Source organism: Protopterus annectens, chromosome 13.part0 (assembly GCF_019279795.1).
Source record: "Protopterus annectens isolate FY-2018-M chromosome 13.part0, PAN1.0, whole genome shotgun sequence".
Classification (NCBI taxonomy): domain Eukaryota; kingdom Metazoa; phylum Chordata; order Ceratodontiformes; family Protopteridae; genus Protopterus; species Protopterus annectens.
In genome coordinates, this window is record NC_056747.1 from 1177129152 (window position 1) to 1177156305 (window position 27154).

A 27154-nucleotide genomic window follows, 5' to 3' on the forward strand; every position below is an offset into this window, starting at 1 on the left:
GTTCTGACATCTGTATTGAATAAGGCTGCATGACTATAGAGAGCTTTTTATCAAATCTCAAATCCCTTGTTACAAGGAATTATTTTAGGATTATCAGTTTTCCACTCCATCTGTTTATCTTTCTATCAGTGCATCAGGCAGAAAGCTGCTTAGTAAAAAAAGCTGTGGATATATTTTGAATCATGTACAACTTTACAGTTTTTTTCCCAGAATCTGCTTACTAAAATATATTCAGTTCATTTGTTTACAGAACTATTCTCTGAGCATGAAGTGGTTAATTTAAATTGTATACATAGTAACCTAAGTGTTAAGCTTCTGGAGTTTTTGCTCCTAAAAAAACTAAACTCTTTCAATTATAGGATGATTCAATGAAACTTGAATTGTTAAATAGAAATAAAGGAACAAATCAAAAGGCTGAAGGAAATAAAACTCCAGGTAATGATGGTATCATTAGTGAAGTACTTAAATATTACCTAACAATGTTTTATCTCTTTTACAGAAAATATTAACATAAACTAATTGTATATCTAACATACCCCCATCCTGAAAAAAACACAATAATTTATCCCTTAAAAATAGGATAAATGTCTGTCTCAGTGCTCATTGTATAGACTGATTCCTTTATTTATTTATTTATTTATTTATTTATTTATGTATTTATTTATTAGCATTTGTTTACTGGGAAAGTCCACTGGGCCAAACAGGGCCCATTTTCAGTGGAGGCCTGGGGAGAAAAGCTCCACATGAAACACAAATAGGATATAGAGTACATCACAAGGCACACATTTTGAGTCTATACTACACAAATGGAGGAAACAATTCTTATAACCATAGTACATTTAGAATATATTCAAACACTTGATACATTCTTAATAAAACTAATTACCATGTAGTTCAACTATAGCTGATGTAGTAGTATTGGTGTATATAAAATAATAGACTCATAATTATGTACAATTATTACTGAAGGTTGAAAACAAAATCTTATGTCAATCCTTGCCAAAAGATTAAAAAATATAGTACATATTTAGTAGAGGAATATTAAACTGGCTTTACAGTATATTAAACAGGCAAACACAGTATAACATCAAAAGAAAAAAATACTTTAACTGATTATTCTAATAACAATAAATAAGAACTATCTATAATTAGCCTGGATCCAGATAAAGGTTTTGATTCAGAAAGCTGGTCTTATTTAGATAAAGTATTAGACATATATAGATTTCCAAGTTATTTATATCTTATTAAGCAACTTAATAAAAATTAATTTCCATATGTTAAACTGATTTTTTATTTCCTCAGTCAGTAAAATTAAGTAACGGTATGAAACATGGTTGTTCCTTGTCTCTTTTATTATTTGATTTGACTATTGAACATCTATCCAATTACATAAAGCTTAACAACAATATTGTATAATTTAAAATTAGTGACCAATATACTTCCACAACTCAATAACTTGCAAATGATATACAGTTAACAAGAGATAACATTGATTCTTTGCATAATATATTAAAAAAAAAATGCTAAAATACTTTGAATTGATGTTAGATCTAAATTTCAGTCAGAATAAAACTTTCTAGTAATTAACAAATAAATTAGTTGATGGAAATTAACAGCAAGTTTAAATAGGATAGTAAAAAGATTAAATATTTAGGGGTTGCTCTTGCATACAATTCTAAAGAAATAGCAAAAGCAAATTACAAAATATTTTAGACAATATTAAGACAACAATAAATAAAAATATATGGAAGATAGGTTGATTTTAATTAAAATCATAATTTTTACCCCAAATTCTATACATCTTACAAACATCTTATGTGGTGCCTTTAAAAAAAAAACACATTAAATGATTTAACAACATTTGTTTGAAGTTCTTATGGCAGCTTTGCAAACATAGAATATCTCTGGGACATCATACAAGAGAATGGAAGGTTGGTGGAATAGGATTGTCGTACTTAGAAACTTATGCTATAGCTTCAGTTATTAAAATAGTGGCTTTATTTTTAAATTCTAATTATTTAGCCAGTTAAAAAATGCATAAAACCATTTAGTCAGAAAAGAAATAAATATTACTATATGAGAAATACAAATCTTGAATAATAGCATGAAGTGGTTGTTAAAGAGATATTTATTTTAAAACACCGGTAAGCCAACAGATTCTATTTGTATAAACAACATAGTAAAACATTTAGAAATGATATATACAAATAATACCCAGAAAGAAAATATTTGGTGTTTTACATTATTCCCTGTGGCATGTATACCAGAATTTATAGACAGTCTGAAATGCTTAAATAAACAGGATTTTATTTTTTGGAATCAAATATTTTAAGAGAGGCTAAATTGTTTAACACTGAGTATTTAATAAATAAATATGATTTGGATATTGAAAACTGGCTTATAGCACAAATCAATAAACTGTTCTTAATCTCTAAAGTTGACAATGTCAAATATAATTAAAAAACATTTCCACTCAGTCTTTGTTTTCTAAATAGTCTTGAAAAAATGGTAAGATAGGGAGATTATATTATCCAAAATATATAAAATAGTTAATAACTATAAAGATTTGCCCTATTCTTAGGGTAGATATTATTATCCAGGAATACTTCTTGGGAGAGGGATGTTATTCAATTAGCAATGGTAATATGCTGTTCTTAGGATAAAATATTAGGTTGGATGGGTGGTGATGGAGGTATTTAAGGCAGGGGTCTGAAGGTCTTGCTCTGTTAGGTGCAGTTGATTTGCTAGCCCATCCTTTCTCCCTATCTTTCATGTATTAGAGGGCTAGGGAGCTATTTTGGTCAGGTTGTTCACCCCACTTTACTTTAGAATTGGCAAGTGTATCTTTAGTGTTAGTGAACTGTAAATATAATACTCTGTGGAATGAAGGTTGTAAATGGTCAGAAATATTGCTTAGTAGGTTTAGCAGTATGGGACTACTGCCATCTCCTTGGTGAACTGCAAGTATCTGTATGATCATTATTATATTGCAGGTATTCTGGATTGCTCTATTTATATTCAGTTCAGTTTATTATGGTGTAAATACTTATTGTTGGCCTGACAGATTAATAAAATTAGGCACATGGCAAATATTGATGTAATTATTTTGTGTGGTAGGGTTTTTTTGACAATTGGGATTATGGTCTCCAAATGAGTAGCTTAACTTTAACTACAATGGATAAAAAACTACATAGTTTTTATTGTGAAGACTATTCTATTGGGTATGTTTACATAGATCATTTATCACTCCACATAGAACTGAAATTATATAACAAAAGGAAAGTATTAGCTGTTGGATGTATCAATCCTTAATCAAAGCAAATTGGCAGTATATGGTTTATGACTCCAAAGTTCTACTACATTTTTGGGAAAAACTAATGTTTTTTAGTAACTACATTTTTGGTGACTCAAATTCTCAGTTGTGTACCCAAGTCTTTCCAACTTCTCTGGATCCTGTTGATAATAACCATGGGAATGAGTACAAACACTGGTAACCCAAAATAACACACGACCACAAATCAAAAACCAAGGTGCAATCCGGTAGCAATAAAGGCTTTCCTCCATATCCTGGAACACAATAATTCCCTTGTGATAAACAGTATTCCAAAAATCCAAACTGACGGTAAATCAAAGTTTATTGTAATAGAACTAATGAAACAAAATACTAAAAACAACCAGATTGAGCGCTTTCATCTCCAGTACGGAGACTTCATCAGAATCTACTTTAACAAATACAACCTCCGTTTAAATACCATATCCATTTAAACAAGTTGTTCAATTGATTGTTTTTAAATTTTTATTGGCTGGCCATTAATTAATACAAATTTTAACCATTGCTGGTATGATATGCAGACAATTTAAAAACATTTTGTTAAAAACATATATGTATATGTATAACAAAAAGGAAACTGGCCCACAAATTCTAAAATCATAAATTATTTATATGTGAATTAATGTTAAGATATAAAATAAATACATAATAAATAATGCTCATATATAAAAAATGTCATGTAAAATATCGATTTATGTATTAAATGTTAGAAAAGTATATATACAATCTATAAAAAGTTAATAAGATGTATTAATTTGTTTTGTATTCCTGTTAATATACATTCATTTGTGTTATATATATTTCTTAACACAAATATGAGCATTATTTATTATATATTTATTTTATATCTTAACATTAATTCACATATAAATAATTTATGATTTTAGAATTTGTGGGCCAGTTTCCTTTTTGTTATACATATACATATATTTTTTTAACAAACTGTTTTTAAATTGTCTGCATATCATACCAGCAATGGTTAAAATTTGTATTAATTAATGGCCAGCCAATAAGAATTTAAAAACAATCAATTGAACAACTTGTTTAAATGGATATGGTATTTAAATGGAGGTTGTATTTGTTAAAGTAGATTCTGATGAAGTCTCCGTACTACAGATGAAAGCGCTCAATCTGGTTGTTTTTAGTATTTTGTTTCATTAGTTCTATTACAATAAACTTTGATTTACCGTCAGTTTGGATTTTTGGAATATTGTTTATCACAAGGGAATTATTGTGTTTCAGGATACGGAGGAAAGCCTTTATTGCAACTGGATTGCGCCTTGGTTTTTTATTTGTGGTAATGAGTACAAACACTTGAAAATTAGATTATACCTTACTGTACAGAATTTATAAATACTTTCACTGTTGTGTATCATAAACAAATATCTAGTATTAAGATGAAAACAAACAAAATAACCAGACAATATAATTACTGGATAAAAATTAAACTCATTCATAGAGAAATAATCTATATTCTATTATTATAGTAAAAACCACAGCAACAGCAATCCAGCAATTCCAGGGAAGTTCTAGACTTTCCATATGTACTTCATTAAAAATGTACTGCAACAGGACTAGATAATTTTGTGTTTTAATGTCTCTTTATATGTTCTTTTATTCTACAACTTTCTATTTATAAAAAAAACTATCATTGGTTTCAAAACACTTATTATTTGATTTTATCAATTTTTGTGTAACAAAACTACAAATACTACATTTACCATTTTCCATTATTCTTCCCATTATTTCCAATTTTGGTCTATGTATAACTGAATAAGTAGTAAAAAAAATAATATTATTATTCTGTTTCTTTTTTTATTATTATATACCCATATCCCCCACATTTAAATGACATACTACTTTGAAATTACCTTCTTTGACACCCTCCCCCTGTTAATTCTAAATCCAAACTTTTTATACCTGTTTGTAATCCATCTTGTCTATCTCCTACCTGTTTTATTTTACATTATTGGCATAAATTTGCCTACCAAATCATCACCACCTTTGCAAATAAAAACAAGAAATAAAAAATATATCTATCTATGTATAACATGTGTAGAAAAAATAAAAATTGATTAGTATAGATATATTCAAATAAAATAAACCCATAAAGATATTAGCATAACAGCAAGGCAGCCCCCCATTGCTGTCCTTGTAACTGCCTATATAACTGACCATCAAATTCAAATATATTATTTTGAAGGCACATCATCATTAGTAATATATTCAGCCATAGGGCTTCGTCTATTACTACAAAAATTTTTTCATTCCATCTGGTTTGATAAACCTTAGTAAGAAATTGAAAACATCTTTCACATAAGAAGGTAGTTTTGTGGATTTAATAAATCTATTTTTTTTAGCACACAAAAAAAAAACATTCCCGAGGATTTTTTTAGCCAACTTATCAGTGGTATCCTTTAACTGAAAAAAAATGTAATCTTTTGCTTTTTTCACCAAAATCATATATATTTTTTCAGATGTATTCAGATGTTCATAACATAGAATACAGGTATAATGCATCATAACTAATTTTCCACCTTTATGCGCTGGTTTTTTTAAATACCATTTGTGATACTACTTAGTTCCCTTTAATGCACGCCATTGTTTTAAATCCAAAATTATATATCAAATTAGTTTGTGGAAAAAATCACTTTTCACTTGAATATATCAGTATTTTTTTTACAGTAGGTAGGCATTAAGTCATCATTTTCCGAGTAACAGGAATAGAAAACTGTCCTCAACCACATACCTGTATCCATTAACCGCTAAATTAGTATTCTTTTTCTATTAGTCCCATTTTCCTCTTATTATTCCTTCTCCAAGTCGCTGTTGTTCCTGGTAGTAGCCTTTCCGCCACCTTTCTTCCCCTCCAGGACCAAGCCGAAAAAGGAGTTCAGCTGTAGTGTTGTGTAAATATGGGGTATCTGAATCTTCATCTGTATCTAACCATCCCCACCCCCGTTTTCTCGACGCGAGCCCTTTTAGATGTCTGGTAAACTGATTTCTTTGTTGTTCAAACTGAACATGTGGTTTTCTTCCCTTTGGGGGTCTCGCCACACAAGAAATGCTTTTTGTTATCATAAGCTTACCAGCTGTTCAGTTCATCTGTTCAAAAACTTTTGCAGTTCGGCCTTGCATACAGCGTTGGATACGCTCTTGATTTTTAATCTCCTCCCTCCCTCCTTCCTCTTTCTTTAAAGTCGCGCTCCTTAATATATCCACCACTCCAGACTGAGACTGTATATGTGCCGCTGTTATCACCTCATGGAAGCTACGTTCTTCAGCCACAGTCAAGTCAAAGGGAGTTGAAGGATTTTGTTCAGCTTTTAACCCCGGAGGTTTCCAACTCTCTCCTCATTCTGCATACTTTGAAAGTTCAGAAGAAAGGCTGTGTTTCCTTAAAACAACTCTTTTCTATTTGTGACAACATCTCTACACTTCTGGACTGTGTAAAGTGTCGGCTTTTTACCCACTCTAGATAGGTAAAGTCTCCAAAGGAGTATCTAGGAAAATCCTAGGTAAACCAACCATGGAATCACTGGCCATATTAGATAAACCACAACAACCAACAGAAACCAATATGGTAAAAACCACAGCAACAGCAATCCAGCAATTCCAGGGAAGGAAAATTTATTTAGCAAGTAGCAGTAAAAAAATCTCTAGCGCCTCGGCCAACAAGCCTTTAACAGAGTACATCAAATGAAAAAAGACTCACAGTTTATATATGCATATACTTAATTGAATAATAGACTAATAGTTCTAATTACACAGTTAATTGAACCTTATTAAAACATAAAGCACAATTCTAACTCACTTTATACAAAACTTTTCCAAAAGCATTCTTGATTCAAACCAACAGGATACATAGTATTAAATTTTAAAATCAAAAATGCCTCTTTTTTTCTTAACAGTTGCTTCACTTGTTCATCTGTCATAAACTTTTTACATATTATTCTGTCTAAAATTGTAACCTGGAAACCTTCTAGACTTCCATTATGTACTTCATTAAAATGTACTGCAACAGGACTAGATAATTTGTAGTTTTTAATGTCTCTTATATGTTCTTTTAAACTTCTTTTATGTAGAATTTATTACACATACATTTAATAGAGTATATCACTTTCTGACTATTACATGTAAAACTATCATTAGTTTCAAAACACTTATTATTGATTTGTGTAACAAAACTACAAATACTACATTTACCACATGTAACTGTCCCTTTTTCCATTATTCTTCCCATTATTTCCAATTTTGGTCTATGGAACCTACTATGTACAATAAAATCTTTGATATTTCTACCCCTATTAAAAGAAAATAATAACTTCTTGTTTTGTAAACATTCTACTTCTCTATATAACATTCCAGCCAGATTTAACCATATCTGTGATTTCATCAGATATAACTGAATAAGTAGTAAAATAAATATTATTATTCTGCTCATTCTTTTATAATTATTATACCATATCCACCACATTTAAATGACATACTACTTAATACTTTATTTAAGCTTTAAGATATACTTCATCATATCCTCTCTTTAAATCTTATAAAACTGTCTTTCAGTTCCCTATTTCTATCAATTTTTCACTACATAACCTATTTATTCTATTAAATTATATGGAATAGATTTCATAGTGTGCCCTGGATGAAAACTTTCACCCTGTAATATATTGTTACTGCCAGGAAATTTTCTATATATATTTGAAATTACCTTCCTTTGATGACTATCCCCTGTTAATTCTACATCCAAAAAATGTACTTTTATACCTTGTTGTAATCCATCAAATCTTATTCCTACATTATTAGCATTAATTTGCCTAATAAATTGATCTACCAAATCATCACCACCTTTGCAAATAAAAATAAGATCATCTATGTATCTATAATATTAGTATAGATATATTCATACTCAAATAAACCCATAAAGATATTAGCATAACAGGGGGCAAAGGCAGCCCCCATTGCTGTTCCTTGTAACTGCCTATATAACTGACCATCAAATTCAAATATATTATTTTGAAGGCACATCATCATTAATTCAGTAATATATTCAGCCATAGGGCTTTCACCTAGAAAATATTTCACAGAAATAGTCTATTATTCAATTAAGTATATGCATATATAAACTGTGAGTCTTTTTTCATTTGATGTACTCTGTTAAAGGCTTCTAGAGATTTTTTTACTGCTACTTGCTAAATAAATTTTCCTTCCCTGGAATTGCTGGATTGCTGTTGCTGTGGTTTTTACCATATTGGTTTCTGTTGGTTGTTGTGGTTCATCTATATTCTATTATTAGTTTATGGCTATTTAATTTTTTAATTGATTTTTAGTAATGTATATAACAAGAATTGATGGAGAAACTTGTGTAAAGAACTATTTGTTTTACTATATTAATGTGTTTGTGCTTGTATATAAAATGTCAATAAAATATTTGAAAAAAGCTTGAAATGTTAAACTATTTGTCAACAGGTGTAACTTTTAAAATTGCATTTGCCAAAAGCTAAATAATACAAAATCACAAAATAATATACTGCCTGCACTCAGTAGAAGAGAAAAAACACAGTTCTTTTGAAGAATGAGGTCCCATTCTTGTGAACATGCAGTAGAGAGAGCATACTGACAAAATGAAACTGAAACTCATTGGCACACAAATATAAAAAAACAATAGCCACGCTCACAGAAAACGCTTTATTGACGATAAATTCATTGAGTGTTTTTGCCCCCTTATTACATCTGGGAGTTCATCAGAACAAATGCCATACTTAACTCCATTCTATTTAAAACAACAAGCAGAAAGCATAATCATGTTCACAGCCCACCAGTCCCAGAACCTTCCATCCTATGTGTACATAAAAATCTTAAATACCCACTTGCTTAAAACATTGCTCCATACCCTTGTAAAAATTAACAGTTAATAATAATCTATGTATATATTTATACAAAAAATATATAAAATGATGTGTATATAAAGCTATACAAATTAGATTAAGTTAAAAATATATACTAAATTAAAAACAATCATGAACTGCATTCATAATAAACAGATAAAGTAATTTTTGTATAGTAAGAATCTTGAGTAGAACAGAGCAGATGATTCATGAACTTTTTATAATTTTACAGCACTTACATATATTGCTCTTTATGCATTGTGTTTTCTAAGTATTGTATTTTTAAGTTAATTTAATTTGGCTGCGTCACGTGATTTATTTAAATGTTTATAAGATGGAGTGTAAATGAAAATTTTGTTGTAATGCACTAAAGAAGGGTTATGAAACCAGAAAGCTTTGCTCATTTGTAATTAAAACATTGGTTGTATTGCTGCTTGGCATTTTCATAGTCCTCACTTTTCTAGGTGTGTATATGTTGCTTCCTGGACTTGGTTTACTTTAGTGCTGGTCCATTTTGATTGCTCAAGTTACATTTAAATACATTTCTCATAAACTTAAATACATTTTTAATATACTATTAATATATACTTTTTCATTCAATTCAAATGTATTAAGTGCATTAGTTCTTAACTGTAATTAAAGTTCATTAATTTCTAACACCATGTTCCATGGTCTTCCCTTCAGGTCCAGCTTGATGCTTTCCAATACAAAAAATAAAAAAAATGATGTTTGTGTGCCTCTTCACATGTTTATACAGGGCACTGTATTCATATTTCCTCTTATTATCTTAAATATGTTTGTAAATCCTGTCTATCTATGCCCTTTCAGTGTTCTCAATATAAAACTTGCAACACATTTAGAATTGTGCTATATAAATCACCCAGTTCATCCCACACTTATTTTAATTCTTACTTTTAACTATTCCCTACCTCTCAACAACAATATTATCTCCTTCCTTAGTAGATAGACATTGTTTACAGGTTCCACATTTGTAGGACCAATACTTCTCCTTGTAGTTAATATCTACTGTGAAGAAAAGAGGTATTGCCAGCACAGCTAGCAGGAATTTTGTAAATAATTATATATCATTTGTGGGTATCAAATCAATTTATAAAAGATGCTTGTGTTGCAAATGTATTAGAACTTTGGGTCATAAAAGATGCTGGTGTTACAAATGTATTATTATTGTATGTCATGTGTATATCAAACTGATTTGTATAGCCATTTGTGTTGAAAGGGTATTTGTAGAGTACTTGTGTTTAAGCTGTATCCACAGTGTGCCCTACTGCAGAGAACAGAAATGTACATGCACTATTGCAACTGTTTAAATGCATATCTTGTAACAGAGGAAACTGAAGGGTTAACCTCAGTCCAGAAAACTTTAGAAAAATATCTGAAATTAAATCACTTTATAGGCTTGGCCATAAAGATGCTATCTCACAGTTTTCAATGCAGCCAGAGAAACAAAGTCTGTAGTAGGAAGCTTTCTGTATTGTCTTTGGGGTGAACTAATTACTACTTTGGATGTGTGGAGGTATGCAATTGTTTTATGACTTCCAGCACCTGCAAAGATCTGAGCAAAAGCCCTTATGTGTGAATTTTTATGGGTAGGTGCTAAATACTGCCAGCTTCCAGCAATGGGGGTTTTGCATGGGAACTAGAAGTCAGGTGACCAGAAGTGATGTCATTCTGCAAGCTATCTCAGAAGTAATATTTAAGATATTATTTTGAGAAGTCTCTTGGTGAGACTGAGCATTCTGTATTCTGTCTTGCACCTGACAACAAGAAGAACCATTCACCACATCATTGCCTTGATGTAATTAAATAAGTTATTAGGGAATAGTAACTCTCTTAGATACAGGCAGTAATATAGTGAAGCTTAGTTTACATATTGGTTTTCTTTATTTGTTAGAGACTACCATTTAATGTTGTTTTAAATATTTCCTGAGATTTTAAACTCTGATGTCACTGTGAATATATACTTAGCATTTTCTTATTCTTTAATTATTTATTATTAAATATATTTAAACATTTCATTGTGGCTGATCTTTGTAGAGATATTTAAGTTCTGAGAATACTTGCATATTTATTTGGTGATACTGTGTGGGCCACTCTTAATGCTCTTGATCAAACTACTATTTGTATTAGTATTAATATTACACAGTAAAATTGGACACCCTTTGTTAAGGGCCTTAAAGTAGCTGGCGAGGTGTTCTGGTGGTAGTGATAACTACCTTATAGTATGGGCAAAAGGGGGCATACCTAGTAATCATGTGCCAGTCTTTCCCAGATGTGTGTGTGTGTGTGTGTGTGTGTGTGTGTGTGTGTGTGTGTGTGTGTGTGTGTGTGTGTATTGGTTGGACAGAGAGAGTGTTGGAGAACTTGGCTTGGAACCCTGGCTTACTGGGGATCTGGAGAAAGATGGAGAAACCAGCCCCAGATTGACTGTGGTCTCTGAGTACTCTTAAGGGAAATTGCACTTGATGCAGAGAGCTGCATCTGGAAATACTGTGTGTGTACCCATTATCCTCCCAGTGAACATCTCCCACAGGTGCCAGTGGTGATGATTGAAGCTCCTTGATTACTGGTCCAGTGGTGGGTCGTCACATCCACCATTTTGTTCTCTGCATTAAATATTAAATGTATTACTGCTCAATGCTAGGAGTCTAAACAAAAACTCCACAACCTTGAAACTCTCTTTTCCTAGAGAATGCTGACATATGTGCAGTCACTGAGACATGGTTTAAAGCCACAGAGAGCACACCAACAGTACAAGGTTATAATGCGTTCCACACATTTAGGTCAGCTGCTTCACAGGCTAAAGGTGAAGGTGTTTCTAATTACATAAAAAATAAATATACTTCAAGGCTGGTCAAACAAGACAATTCACTTGAGCTGCTCCATTTTCAAATCATGATAAGCAAAATCCAATACTACTTCCTTGCAAGTTATAGGTCTTCCTCTATGACCCAAGAAACCCATAGCATATATTCAAACTAACCATCCCAACCCAAAACCATATTCATGTGTGACTTTATTTACCCCACTATTAACTGGGAATCCTATTTGACACCAAATGTACATGCACAGAGATGCCTGGGTTTTGTAAACACAAACTCCCTGGAGCAGATAGTCAATACACCAACCAGGGATGCAACCATACTGGTTATGGTCCTCACTAATATGGGAGAGCGCTGCACACCCCCTACTGTAATGCCTTCCCTGGAAATGAAAGACCACAGAGTGGTCTCCTTTGAAGTAAAAATAAAACCTGGACCCCCAGCTAAAGCTAGAATATTCAGTAACTATTCTAAGGTTAACCTCCTGCTATTAAGTGAGAACCTGGCAAAAATTCAAGCCCTCATAAACGCTGAGAACACTGCTGTCTATGCAGAACTGTTCACAGAAACCCTGTACAAGCATGTTAATAGCTCCATAGAGGCAGCTGTACCCACCAGAAAGAAATTCAGAACTAATTCAAAAAACAAACGACCCTGGTGGAACCATAAAATCAGTAGGCTGTATAACAGGTGGAAGAAAATCATGGCAAAAATTGGAGGTGTAGCTCCCAGTATGATAAAAGCACTCAGCAAGCTAAGCAAACAACCTAGAGGACAAATAAAGTCTACCAAAGCCAAATGTGAGGTAAGTTTGGCCTTCCAGGCCAAGTACAACATAAAGCATTCTTTAGCTATGTCTGCAACCTCAAAGACAATACACAATTGTGTGCAGAGCCCAGTGTAAATGGAGCCACCTATACTGAGCCAGAAGATATAGCAAACCTCCTGGCTGATAAATTCAGCTCCAACTTTACCCATCTCTCCCCCTCAACCTTCCCTCAGGAAATATCATCAAATATAACTGCCCTACTGTCACTAGGGAGCAGGTCTTTAATGCTCTCTCAAAGACCAAGAACACTGCATCAATGTCCCCAGACAATATCTCTGGATGCCTTCTAAATAGCATGAAACATGACCTATCAGGGCCTCTGTAATTATTATTTAACTGCAGCCGCCAAAGAGACTTTGTGCCTCATGAATGGAGAAAGAGTCATCCCTCTGTACAAAGGTAGGCCATCTATGGACCCTAGAAACTGTAGACCCATAAGTCTCACTAGTCTTATATGTAAAGCCATGGAAAGAATTATCATGGAAATAATTACTATCAGACATCCCTAAACTCTTCCCAAAGCAACCTCAAGCAATTCTGGTCCACAATTAACTCTATCCTCTGTCCAAGAAATGTAAATGCCCCCCTGCCAACCACCCCTCTCTCCGCCTGTAGCATAGCTTACTCCAACAAACACTACAGAAACCGTACTATCCCTAATCAAAAAACACTTCCCAACATCAACTCCCCCCACACCCAACCCAAATCCACCCTTCTCTGCCTTCTTCTTCTCCACAGTACCCACCTCCTACATAAAAAAAACTCCTGACAAAACTAAAACCCACAAAACTAGCAGCCAACAACCTGCCTGCAGAATACCTAAAGATAGCAGCTGATGTCCTAGCTTACCCTATTTCCATATTAATCAGCCACTCCATATCTGAATCCTAGGTACCCATGCTATGGAAAATATCCCACATCATTCCCCTCCACAAAGGTGGCCCCTCCACAGACCTCTCCAACTACTGCCCATTGCCATCCTCTCCCCCCTCTCCAAGATACCTGAAAAATGCATCAACTCACAGGTCTCCAAGTACCTCATTAACAATAATACTCTCTTCAATACCCAGCATGGTTTCAGGCCACACCACAGCACTACAACTGCTCTGTTCTCCTTCACTAACACTATCCAACATCACAAAAACAATGGCCTCTTCTCCTCTGCTGTATTTCTGGATCTATCTAAGGCCTTTGACATTGTATCACATGATCTACTACTGTCTGTCTCTCCAACCTTTCTTTCTCCACACCAGCCACCAACTGGTTCCACAGCTATCTACATGGCTGCCAGCAATCAATTGTATGGGACAACGACCTATCCCCTCACCTCACTGTTACTCTTGGGGTACCACAAGGCTCCATCCTTGGTCCCCTTCTCTTCTCCCTTTTCACCAACAACCTGCACACCGCTACCAAACATGCCTCCCTCATAAAGTATGCAGACGATTCCACCCTCATCTGCTCAGCCCCAACTCTAACAGATCTCCAACAGATCACACAAGAATCATTTTCTTCTGTTGAAAGCTTGCTATCTAATGCTCAGCTCCTCCTCAATCCAAATAAGACCAAACTCCTCATCTTCCAACCCTCCAGATCTATCCCAATCACTCATCACTTCAATAAACAAGCCAAGGACAATACCTCCATTTCTCCAACAGTTGACACAAAACTACTTGGTGTACAGATAGACAATAATCTCACATTTGACACCCACATATCACTAATAAGAAAAAAGTTCACAGAAAACTGGGTGCCTTACATAGAAACCACCAGTACCTCACCAAACCAGCTAGAATCTCTATTGCCAATTCCCCACTAATTTCCACCCTACTCTATGCATTACCCATACTTACAAATATTAGACAGGCAGACCTAAACAAACTCGAAGCCTGCTACAATAAAATTGCAAAATTTGCCACTGGTGCCCCCTACCGCAGCCACCACTGTGCCTCCCTTAGATACCTAGACTGGCTTGAGCTCCCACAACTCCTACACCTAACTCAACTCACCTTTGCTCACAAACTTGTAAACCACCCTTTCAGAATCCCATCACTCCATACACTTCTCTAGCCTTACCACTCTTCCAGACCCCTATGCTCCAGCAACAAAAATCTACTCCAGGTCACCAAAGTCAAAATCTCAGCAGGGGAAGCACTATTTTCCTGCACCATATCCAAGCTCTGGAGCAACCTTCCCACTACCATAACTACCCTACCTTCCTGCACTCTTTTCAATTCTGCACTTAATCACACCAAAATATTCACTGGCTTTGTCCTTGTCCAAACTCCGACTAAAACCCCCTCCCACCCCCCTTCTACCCTTCTCTCTTTTCCCTGCTTTGGATAGAGTAATTCCTCTACCACTATAAAACTGAACTGAATATTATTTACTGCTAGTTCATCTTTCCAGGATTTAGTAATCATTAGTCTTTTTTTATTGCTGGGCGGCCACGGTGGTGCAGTGGTTAGCATTGCCGCCTCACAGCAAGAGGTTCTCTGGTTTGATCCTCAGCTGGGGTGCCTTCTGTGCGGAGTCTGCATGTCCTCCCTACCTGGTTTCCTCCCACATCCCAAAGACATGCTGCAGGTGGATTGGACACTCTAAATTGGCCCTAGGTGTGCGTGTGAGTGTGCCTTCTGTGGAAGGTTAGGGCTGGCAACTCGACACCGTAAAACTCCACTGCCATTCAAGGTGCGAACAAGGTGATCCGCTGTGGCGACCCCTAACCGGGAAAAGCCGAAAGAAGAAGAAGAAGAAGAAGAAGTCTTTTTTTATTGCTAACTTGTAGCTGTTAGACAGTTGTAGTACTGTTTACATCTTGCTTATTTCAATGTTTGTAATTAGTGCTTACTATTTAATTTACCAGATGTGCTCCGTATTTTCATGTCATCATCACTACTACTGTATACATACCTTTGATTCATATTGTATACCATTTATCATGTCATTCTGTGGAGCTTTTCTCCCCGGGCCTCTGCTGAAATAGGACCTGTGTCCAGTCTGAATTTCCCGGTAAACAAACATAAATAAATAAATACATATATTTCTGTGTAAATGTATACCCAGTATATTATTTATTGGGATTTACCAGTGTGCAGAGCAATTTTTTAGTCAAGTTCATTTCTAAGACTTTTATGTACATATAGGATGAAAGGTTTTGGGATTTGTGGGCTGTGAGCATGTGATCATGCCTTTTGTTTTGAAAAGAATGTGTTAAGTGTTGCATTTTCTAATGAACTTGTGGATGTAACAAATAGATGAAAGTGTTCAGTGAATTCATTGTCAATAAAGTATGGTTTGCTGTGCATTGTGTTTTAGATTTGCTCATTGATGCTTCTACACCAGAGGGAAGCACAGGCACAAACACACACACATGCAGAGATCTACACAGTAAGGCAGACAGTGTAGAAAAAAATGAAAATCACCACAAAACAGTTTGTTGTTGTGCCAGCGATCATTGTTTCCTACAGCCACTAAAGTAGGGACATGACAGAATTCATCATCTATTATTTTATCTGTTGATTATCACATGAGTGTCATATAACTAGTCCCTAGTTAAAACTAGTCAGGTACATTTGCATTCTTATGAACATAGACACTGCCAGTCTACCAGCAGATTGATAATGTGATAGTCAGCCCCATATTTAGAGTCAATTTTAGACAAAGTCGCATTTAATATATGTGATTTCTGCAGCAATCTCACCAATCTGTTTTCAATGAACTGTATATTTCTGAAGCCTAGAATTATATTTCTCTGCTTAGTTACTCATGGGAGTCATACAGATGAAAAAAATGGTGTTGTTTACTACATGGAGTAGTAAGCATAAACAACAGAAACAGAGTGTAGTGTGCTTAAAACTAAAACAACCGGCAAAAAAGCACCATAACAAAGGAAAAAAACAAATGTAAAATTTTACTAAGCACTTTCATCCTAGAATGAAAAGGACTTATTCAGAGTGATAAGCAAATTTATATTCTTAGATTTTATGCAGACTTAATAGCATGTTAACATGATCAGCTGACATAAACAGACCAATAACATTAATCACTGATAAAGTATATCAATTAACAGTAAATATATATCAATAATCTGAAAATAATATAAACCATAGAAATAGTGTATGATGTACATGAAAGTAACATATCCTATCTCTTAAAAACATTTAATACCAATAATTGCATTCAAGCTAGGGGCTTTAAGAGCTTGCAGCCTCGGCTGTCATAAAACTTATTTTTGTTGTACTTTATTTTTTTAGTCACCGCCCCATGCATCTAAATCAGCCTTCTTCAACTCAAATCACCTCCAGCCTTCTTACTTCTAAAATTAATATTATCAGAGCCTTTTAACAAAGTAAGTGGGAGGGTACTGTACCTCAAAGAAATAACTTCACCTTCTGTGTCTAGCAAGAATGTCTTTTGATATCCTCAGCCAACAGACAATTTAATAATTTTACCAACTATTTGTAAAAATAAATTATTGTCTGTAATTGATCTTGATGATCTAATAAAGTGACCTCTTGGGGCATCATCTTTGATAGACCTTGGATGAAAACTAGAATCTAATATTTACCAGTGTTTCTTTACAAAACTGCTGACTCCTAATTTAGCATGCTGTGATGTGTGCCCACATCCACATATAGTAGTTCTTCTGTGACCCTGCTTCTTGCATCCACCATTGGCAGAAAAGCACAGTGCAGTGTTATATTACCACGTCCTGCCTTCTGTTTTGTCAAGTTCAAAAATACAGTATCCTAATGCAATAAGTCTTAATTGCATGGTTGCTCGTATTAATGCAGTTTCTTGCAAATTTGTGATGCTGCTTTTTACCATGCTGATTCAGGCATCATAAAATGACAATTATGTTAAGGGGAGAATTTATCATGCCTGTCTCTGAATTACTACAATAATGCACTACAATAACAACTTAGGCTTTGCTGTCCTTCTTGCCCTTGCCTGAACCATGGCTGTGCACTATATGCTGTGCATCACATAATGTCCAAATGTGCAAATATGAACATGGTTACCATTTTTGTTCCTTGAATGGACTTGTCTGAGTTAACATGGTTTCTTCAGGCATTGGGAGAAGCAGGGCTCCTCTGTGGAAAGGGATATAAAAGTAGGACTTTCTTATTCTTCTTCCATAGGGATATCCAGGAACATCTTCTGGGTTGATATGCAGAAAGGTTTATACAAGTTTTATGCCTGGTATAAGCTTACCAGGTCAGTTTGTGATGCTACATTGGCATCACTCATTATGGTGAGCAGTGCAGACATCATTGCAGTGACCTGCACTAGTATTACAGTGCCCAGTGGGCATGAGAGTTAGGGATAGACAGAGTTTTCAGGTAAGAATTTTTTTTCTTGCCTTTTCCACCTCTAATACTGTAGAGTACGTTATTTTTTGTTTTACAGCATCATATGAGCTGAAGAAAAAGAACATAGAAAGGTGCCTCAGGAGGAAAGAACACCTGCCCTAGTAGTGTGCATATATGGCATGTGTCGTACTGCACTAACAGTATGTGAAACGGATATGAAAATTGAAATGTTTTAGTTTTTCTTCTTCCTTCTGTATGTCCAGTTGCAGCAAAGACGGAGGAGAGGCTGCAACCACTCCAGCTTTCACTGGTCAGTGTGTCTAATGCAAAGATGTAAGTTTGTGTCAAGCCTACCATAAATAGGATGGATGTCACCCTGCTGATGGTAATCTAAAGAGCTCACTGGTGGCTTTTTTAGCTACTATGCATTTGGGAAGTGCATGATGTTCTTCTGATACCAGCCAAGAGAAGTCCTCTGTGTGGCCACCAGGTTATTGGTGCTTGAGATGCACTGGCAGCTGGATGCCTTCTTCTGAACTACAAAATGCCTACTGTTTTGGCTGTTGAGCCTTATTATTGGCAAACCCTGCCCATTTGGTTGTCAGATACACCATCTGCACATGATGTCAGCCACAAAGGCGACTGATTTCTCTGTGGGTTGGCCTTTGGGCTGTTGTGGCATCTGTCATGTACTCTGCTATACCTTGTTCATTATCCAGTCCTCCCTGTCACTAAGTATCCATCTTCTTTCACTATGCATCCATCCAATGTTTTCCCCAATTTATGTTATTCTAAAGTGCTTGTTTAAGACTGTGTTTTATATTTGTTTTGAGCATGTATAACTTTCCCTTTTCCCTCTATCCTCTACCCCCCAATCATTTCACACTACCTTTCCAGGTATCTTCCTCATCTTATAAGAAAAATGGGAGGCTTTTCCAAACACAATGCCCTTCTTCTCCTAGCCTATATATTTTTATTAAAAGAGAATGCTTGGGCAATAATCTGATATATTAGTTACCTTGGAACATTTGGGTATGTGAGTGACAGTTGCCTTTTTTTAATACATCTGTGAGTGTCTATCATTATGTGGCAGATGATACAGCATAGTTAATTTTCATATTGTTTAATGACCTAGTAGGACACACTGCTGGTTCCAAGAAATCCATGGGAGTGGAGAATGTAGCAGAATGTCAAGCTTGTTGAGAGATTTTTGCGGTAGAAATATGGGAAATAATCTTTTTCATATGGATAGATCGGGGATAGTGTTTGGGATGTAGTTAGGACTGGTAATAATGTCTGCTGCAATATACATTTTGTAAACATTTACAAACTCATAAATATATTGTCTGGCATTATTTAATGATTGGAATCCTTGTACTTTTTGCATAAAATTATACATTTTATAAAGGACAGAGCAGAATGTTAAGGCAAACTCTACACCATTGCCTGAAAATTATAGACCATTGACAGATACATTAGCTGGGCATTAAAACTTGCTATACAGAATCTAGTAGAGCTTAATACTTAATCCCTCACTCTCTTAGTTATTGTGGTTAATAACTAGAAATTCACTGCAGTTAGGAGACCCAAGAATGGCCTAATGGTTAAGGTGTTTGCCTTGCAAACACAAGGTGCAGGGCTTGAGTCTCACAAGGCATAATTGTCTAGGCTTAAAATGGCTCACAAAGGGCAGTTTGCTTAGTACTAATCTATGAACCAATGATAATAGCTAGTTATTTAATTTAGAATTCTTTCATTCTTCAGTTTGAGGTCTCTGAGAACCCTTCTGCAATAGAAAGAAACTACAGTTCGAAAGTTAATCCGTTATATACAAACTAACTCAATGGTAGAATATCACCCTTACTCATGCCTTTAACATGGATATTATTTTCCATTCTTCTTAACTGTGCTGCTTCCCCTTACTGTCAGAATCTGATGCTGGTTGTGATGTTTGTTAACATTTTGTTTAATACATAATACTAGCTATGTTCGATTCTCGGCTAGAGTGCCTTCTGTGTGGAGTCTGCATGTCCTCCCCATGGTCGAGTGGCCTCCGAAAGACATCTGTGAATGGGCATGCCTTCGCTGAAGGTTGGGCATCGGGCTGGCAACTCAGCACCATAAAAATCGACTACCAATCATTAGCGGACCGTAGTTCCACTGTGGCGACCCCTAACCCCGGTTAAAGCCAAAAAGACAAACAAACTAGCTATGTCTTCATCAGTTCACTTCCTAATCAGAATTTGTAAGTGAAGCTTAGTACATTAAGTAAAATGCAAGCTATTTATTGTTTTCACTAAATCTCAGTTCACTGAAGCATCAACCAAATAAAACTTTTTATGTAGCTTCAGCTCAATAGAAAAAAAAGTTATTTTCTTCCTGGTGTGCAAGTCCCCCCTTAACTTCATCTTTGCCCTGACACTGCCGTTACTTACATTACACACCTGTGAGGAAAAAAGAAGCCAAACACTTAGAATTACTGCTAGCACAAAAGCATACATTGCATTGTTGATGATCTTGAAAAGAGATTGGACATTTGTAATTTGAGGATCATAAATCACCAAGTTTAAACTCATCCATTTTGCACTTGAAGAATTGTAAGGAAGGGGAGTAAATACTGTGGGAAGAAATAGCCAGGGAATTGTTATGGCTAGGCTTGTATAGGCCCTAGGGCTGATAGCCTAGTATCAACCTATAAACCTATGAAGGAAATTGTATTTAGCTTTACATGTTGTGCACTGTTTGGCAGTCTGAGCTGTGGGGACATTTATCATGCACTTTATGCAATGCATTTAAGACTTGCATGGTATACTTTTCAAACCATGAAGGTTCTGTCCCATGTTCTAAGTTACCTAAAGAGTCACAGAGGATATTGCAAATGTATTACTTTGTTGTTGATTGTTTGCTGTTAATCAAGTTATTTTCATTTTAGATAGAGTTTCATTAACAGGGAAACATAGGGTGAATAACTGTGTAATGCAAACCTAGAGGCAAATGTTATTTATTTAATTATCAGAGTGGCCAGGTCAACCTATGCAAGTAGGCTGTCAGATGAAGGAGGTAGGAGTGTCCTTTTTTTGTGATGGACATACGCACTCCTCCCAGAACAGCATCTGTAGGCTAGAAAGGAACTTCTGACCCTGATGCAGAGAGGTAACAGCCCTCACTTCTATTTCACCATAACACCTAGTAGCCCATTAGGATAGAGAAATGCTTAAGTAGGTCACTGCAATGTACGGTCATAAATTCAGGACTCTAAAAGTACAGGATAACTTATGTTGTACAAAACATAGGAACATAGTGAAATCTGGCCAGAACAGCAATGCTTTTTTTCTGTCTGTCAATCTTTGTCTATCTATCTATCTATCTATCTATCTATCTATCTATCTATCTATCTATCTATCTGTCTTTCGCCCTGTTAGTCTAGCTATCTTAATATCTCTATCTATCTATCTATCTATCTATCTATCTATCTATCTATCTATCTATCTATCTATCTATCTATCTATCTATCATAGGTTCATAGGTAGGTACTAGGCTATCGGCCCAAGGGCCTGTGTAAGCCTAGCCAATGAGGTTCCCTGGCTTTTGATACTCAACAAGGTTATTTTCCTGTGCCCCTGTCAAGCAGAGCAATAGAATTGATCCCTGGGATGAATTTCCTATTTCCCATCCACTCATCAAAATTTTTCTTGAAGAGTGCTAGTTTGGAACTCTGCTTGATATAGATAGGTAGCTTGTTCCAGAGTATGGGAAGTCTCTGGGACAAGAATCTATCCATCCCTTTTGTTTGTCACCTGTGTAAGTCTACTGGACATATGCCCCTTTTCAGAGACAATCTATAAGTACTGTCTAGTTAAGTGTGCTGCTCAGAGTCACACAGTAGGCAGATAAAGACAGACAGAATCAAACTTGGACCACAAGTAGCAACTCATTAGCATCTAATAGGCATATCTTTTGCTGGACAGGTTTTCTGTGCATCTGGGCTGCTAATTATCAAGGCTCTTAATTAAATGATTAATTAAATGAATAAATGATGGGATTCTGAGTATGAGCACAGTGAGTTTCTCCAGTGCTTATCACACAGAGATAGATATTGTCAGAGAAGAAAGGACTGTCATCTCTCCTAGAATGCCCCAGGAAAGACTGTTTTTATTCAACTCTACTGCTGCATAAAAATGACCCTAATGCACAAACCTCAAGACTTTATACTGTACAACCTGGCAAGCGATTATACATTTGCATGTCCACCATTGTATGTACCCATGTAGCACTACTTTAGATTGTCAAAACCCCATATAATCGAAGACCTGATAGCCGAGACGATAATATCAAAAACACATTTCAGCGAACCACCTCAGCAACAAAGATCTTCCCAGGGTAAATAACCAATCTTCCAAAATTTAACAAAACCTAAACCGCACCATCCATAACCCACCCAGGTGGGGGGCTATGCCCCCACACCCTGCAATGTGGAGGGCTGCTCTCCCCCACCCCCCTAACTAAATATACCAACTCTGAGATTGCACTACAGTTGAGAAAAGGGCAACGTTCACCTTGTTGGCCAACAGGTTACTTATCCTCACAAGATCCAATTGTAGTGAAAGTTTTGAAACATGAGGAGAATAAATCTAAGATGACATCTCTGCTTAATCTAGCAGAAGCATATCGACGTCAAGCAGAAATGGAAATCAAACCAGAAGTGGATAAACTTCAAGCAGTGGCTGAATGTGCCAAAAAACAAAACAAAGAATATAAGATGAAGGACCAGATAAGAAGGCAAGAAATATGGAAAAAACATAAAATTAGTTACAAGTATAGAAAACTTCTGGAAGAGCCTCATGTTGATCAAGAATGAATGCAGGAGTTGTTGAGGAGAGGCTAGTTCAAACCAAAAAATGAAAGATTAATATTGGCAGCCCAAGATAGTTCATAGGTTCATAGGTAGATACTAGGCCATTGGCCCTAGGGTCTATATAAGCCTAGCCAAAAGGTACCTGGCTTTCGCCAACCAAGAAAATTATTTTCCTGTGCCAATGTCGAGCAGAGCCACAGAAGTGATCCCCGTGGTGAATTTCCTATCTCCCATCCAATCATCAAGATTTTTCTTGAAGAGTGCTAATGAGGAGCTTTGTTTGATATAGATAGGTAGTTTGTTCCAGAGTATGGGAAGTCTCTGGGACAGGAATCTATCCCTCCAGCATGTTCTGTTTATTGTGGTGACAAGGTTTAGGTCCCTAGAGCATGTAGCTCGGAGGGATTGGAATTTCTTTAAGTGGAGCATGTCCAAAAGCTCTGGGTTTGACATAGCTTTGTGTGTTAGGCAGAAATCGCCTCTGAGTAGGTGATATGTGACAGAGTAAAGCTGCAGTTTTTTGAGACGGTCTGCGTAGGGCATCTGTTTGAGGCCAGTAATCCTCTTTGTGAGGTATTTCTGCAGCCTTTCCAGTTGTTGTAGATGTCTTGTGAGGTACATACCAAAAAGGGCATTGTAATCTATAATGGGTCTAATGAGTGACCAGTAGAGGGGAACAATGACCTCTTTTTTCCTGGATGAGAAACCTTTTGTGATGAGGTGTGCCATGTAGAAGGATTTCCTGACTACTGTGCCGATGTGATTATCAAAAGAGAGACTACTGTCCACCTGTGTCCCAAGGTCTCTTATCACACTTTTGGTGTTAAGTAGACTACTGCCTATATGGTAGTTCATGGGTACAGAGTTTTTACCAAAAGGGATGACAATGCACTTTTTGGCATTGAGCTTGAGGCCATGGCTTTGACACCAGGCATCCGTCTCGGGGAGGCCCTTTTGTGGGATGTCCACATATTTTGGAGTTTTGATTATTGCTCCTAGTTTGTAGTCATCTGCGAACTTCATTAGCCAAAGCCCTTCTGTGTTAGCCTGTACTTCAGAGAAGTAGATATCACACAGGAGAGGACCCAGGACTGAACCCTGTGGTACTCCACTTGTCACTGGTCTGAAGTTGGATTTGGAGTCTGCTACTTTCACAGTGTGGGTTCTGTCAGTGAGGCCGTTGGCAACCCATCTTGTGACATAGGGATTTATACCTAGTTTAGTGAGTTTATCTATAATTCCAGAGTGGGGGGTGGTGTCGAAAGCCTTGGCAAGATCTAGATAGGCTGTGTGAACCACCTTGCCCTCATCTACATCTTTGGTGACCACTTCAAAGAAGTCTATCAGGTTTAGGAGACATGATCTGCCTTTTACAAACCCGAACTGGGTGGGGTTCTGAGTTTGGAGATTACCAGTGTCATTGTTTATAAATTCCATGATGATACATTCCATACTTGCAGACCAGGCTCATCAGGCTACTGGGGAGGTAGTTTACGGGATGTGTGGTGGCTCCTCCTTTGTGGAGTGGGATAACCGTCGATGTGCGCCATTCAGTGGGCACATAGCCTGAGGTGAGGTTATGATTGAACATGGTACTTAGGTGGGGTGCCAGTTCGTTCTGTAGTTCATGTAGAATGCAGCCTGGGATGTTGTCAGGTCCCATGGATGCTGTGTTCTTGGCTTTAGAGAGTGTGTTTTTTTACCTGTGCATCCGTGATTACAGGAACTTTGCATTCTTCCGGTATAGAGATGGGCCCTTTAGGGGATGAGAGGGGGGTAAAGTTAGCACTGAACCTATCTGCCAGGATGTTGGCAATATCAGTTGGTTCTGTATATTTAGTGCCATTGTGCTGTAACTCAGAGCAGATCTGAGTGTTGCCATTGAGATTCTTGACATAGCTATAGAATGCTTTGTGGTTGTCTTTAGAGTCAGTGGCAATTTTGTTTTCGTAACTAGCTTTGGAGGATTTTATGAGGGATCTCAGCTTCTTACTGAGGCTGACCAGGGAGTTCCTCCAATCATGGGATTTTACTATTTTTGCAACAGTTTCTTTCTTCTGTTGCAGAATTTGTTTATGGCAGGGGCCCACCAGATTGGCTTCCTTTTTTTGGAGGGTAACATCCTGGTTTTGTTAGGGATTGCACGATCCATGCACTCATGTAAGTGCTTATAAAGTGCATTTGTGTATGATTCAGCAGTCATACCTGTATTTTCCATCAGCATGGGTGTCGAGAAGTTTGCTACTTCTGTCTTAATAAGTGTGAAGTTGGCTTTGGAGAATTTTTTTTATGGTGGTTTCCCTAATGGGGGTTAGGGGAGGGATGTGGATGTCTAGGGTGATTAGCTTGTGGTCGGATCTGACCAATGACGAACTGACCTCTGGTGTGGAGCTCCAGTTACCCATGTTGGTAATAACCAGGTCTAGGATATTGCTGCCCCTGGTGGGGGTGTGGATAAGTTAATCCAAGGCATTGGAATTTATGAATTCCAGAAAACGTTGAGCACAAGAGTTGGTACACGAGTAGCTTTCCCATTTAATGGTGGGGTAGTTGAAATCACCCATTATTAGGGTGGTAGGTTGTACCCTAATATTTTCCAGTGTATCAAGAAATGATGAGTGGGAATCCTGGGGCATGGTGGGGGATCTGTAGCAAGCTACAATCTGGATTGCGGTCTTGCCCAGAGTTAGTTACACTTGGATAATCTCGGATGCATTATGCTGAGCAACTAGCCTGGAGGTGTGGATATCCTTAATGAATATGGACACGCCTCCGCCTTTAGTGTTTAGGTCCAGGTTAGGTGGCCGAAAGGTGTGGTATGAATTATAGCCTGGTAATGCAGGGGTACTCTCTGGAGCCTTGAACCAGTTCTCTGTCACTGCACAGATGTCGATGTTCTCCCTTTTAAGGAGTGCCTCGAGTGAGTGCATTTTGAGGTTTAGACTTCTAGCATTGAGTAGCAATACCCTCAGATTCTGTTTGCTTGTACCTGTTATGGTGGTGAATTTGTCATTTGACCCTTGCCTAAAAAAGGCACTATAGGGGTGGCTAGAGCCTTAGCCAGTATCAGGAATCCCAGGGGCGACAGGTGCAGGCCATCTCTGGCAAAGCATCGTGGTTTGTCGATCATGTCATCAAAAGCAGACAGATACTGGATCTTCTTAGAATGACACCAGAAGCTTAGCCAATTGTTGAAGTCAATCATTTTGTCCTTGTACTGTGGCATCATTCTGGGTGATGGCAGGATGCTACTCAGGGCTAGGGTCATACCTGCCTGGGCTACAAGATCGGACAGCTCCTCCATGTCCCTTTTCATGCAGTCCAGGGAGGTAGGTCTCAGGTCATTCACATCAACATGGACAATGACAGAGTCATATTTGTACTTGTTGTGGAGTGACCTGAATGCATGCATTATGTGGCGGATCCTGGCACCTAACAGGCAACTGACAGTAACTTTCTCCTTGTTTAGCCTGGTGAGTGGAACATCAGTGTGCCTGACTATAGAGTCACCTAAGACTAGAGTGTTGGGTACGTTGTTATGCCTTACGGGCTGTGGTTGAGTGGCACACTGAGTTTGTGGGCTATGCATCATTTGGGTTGTGGGCTACGTACACGCTGGTTTACAAAATCCATTCAACATGTGGGAGAAACAGACAAATGTAGGTTTTGTGGAACCGAATTGAAAACAGTCACACACCTTGTTGCTGGTTGTGACATACTAATGGCAGAAGGACTGTATACTGAAAGGCATAATAATGTGGCAAGACTATTGCACTGGGGATTGTGCAAACATTATGGTATTGAAGTGGCAGAAAAACACTGGAAATGTGAGCCACAAAACATCATAGAAAATGATGAGTTTTATATCACATGGGACCACCCATTACCAACAGTTCAAAAGATGGATGCTAGAAAAACGGATATAGTGGTCCAAGAAAAGAGGACAAAAGTAACAATGATCATTGAAATCGCCACACCCAGTGACTGCAGTGTCTTGCATACAGAGAGACCCAAAGTCATAAAATACCAGTATCTGTAGGCAGAAATGAGAGGCATGTGGAAGAAAGACACCCAGACAGTTCCAATAGTAATA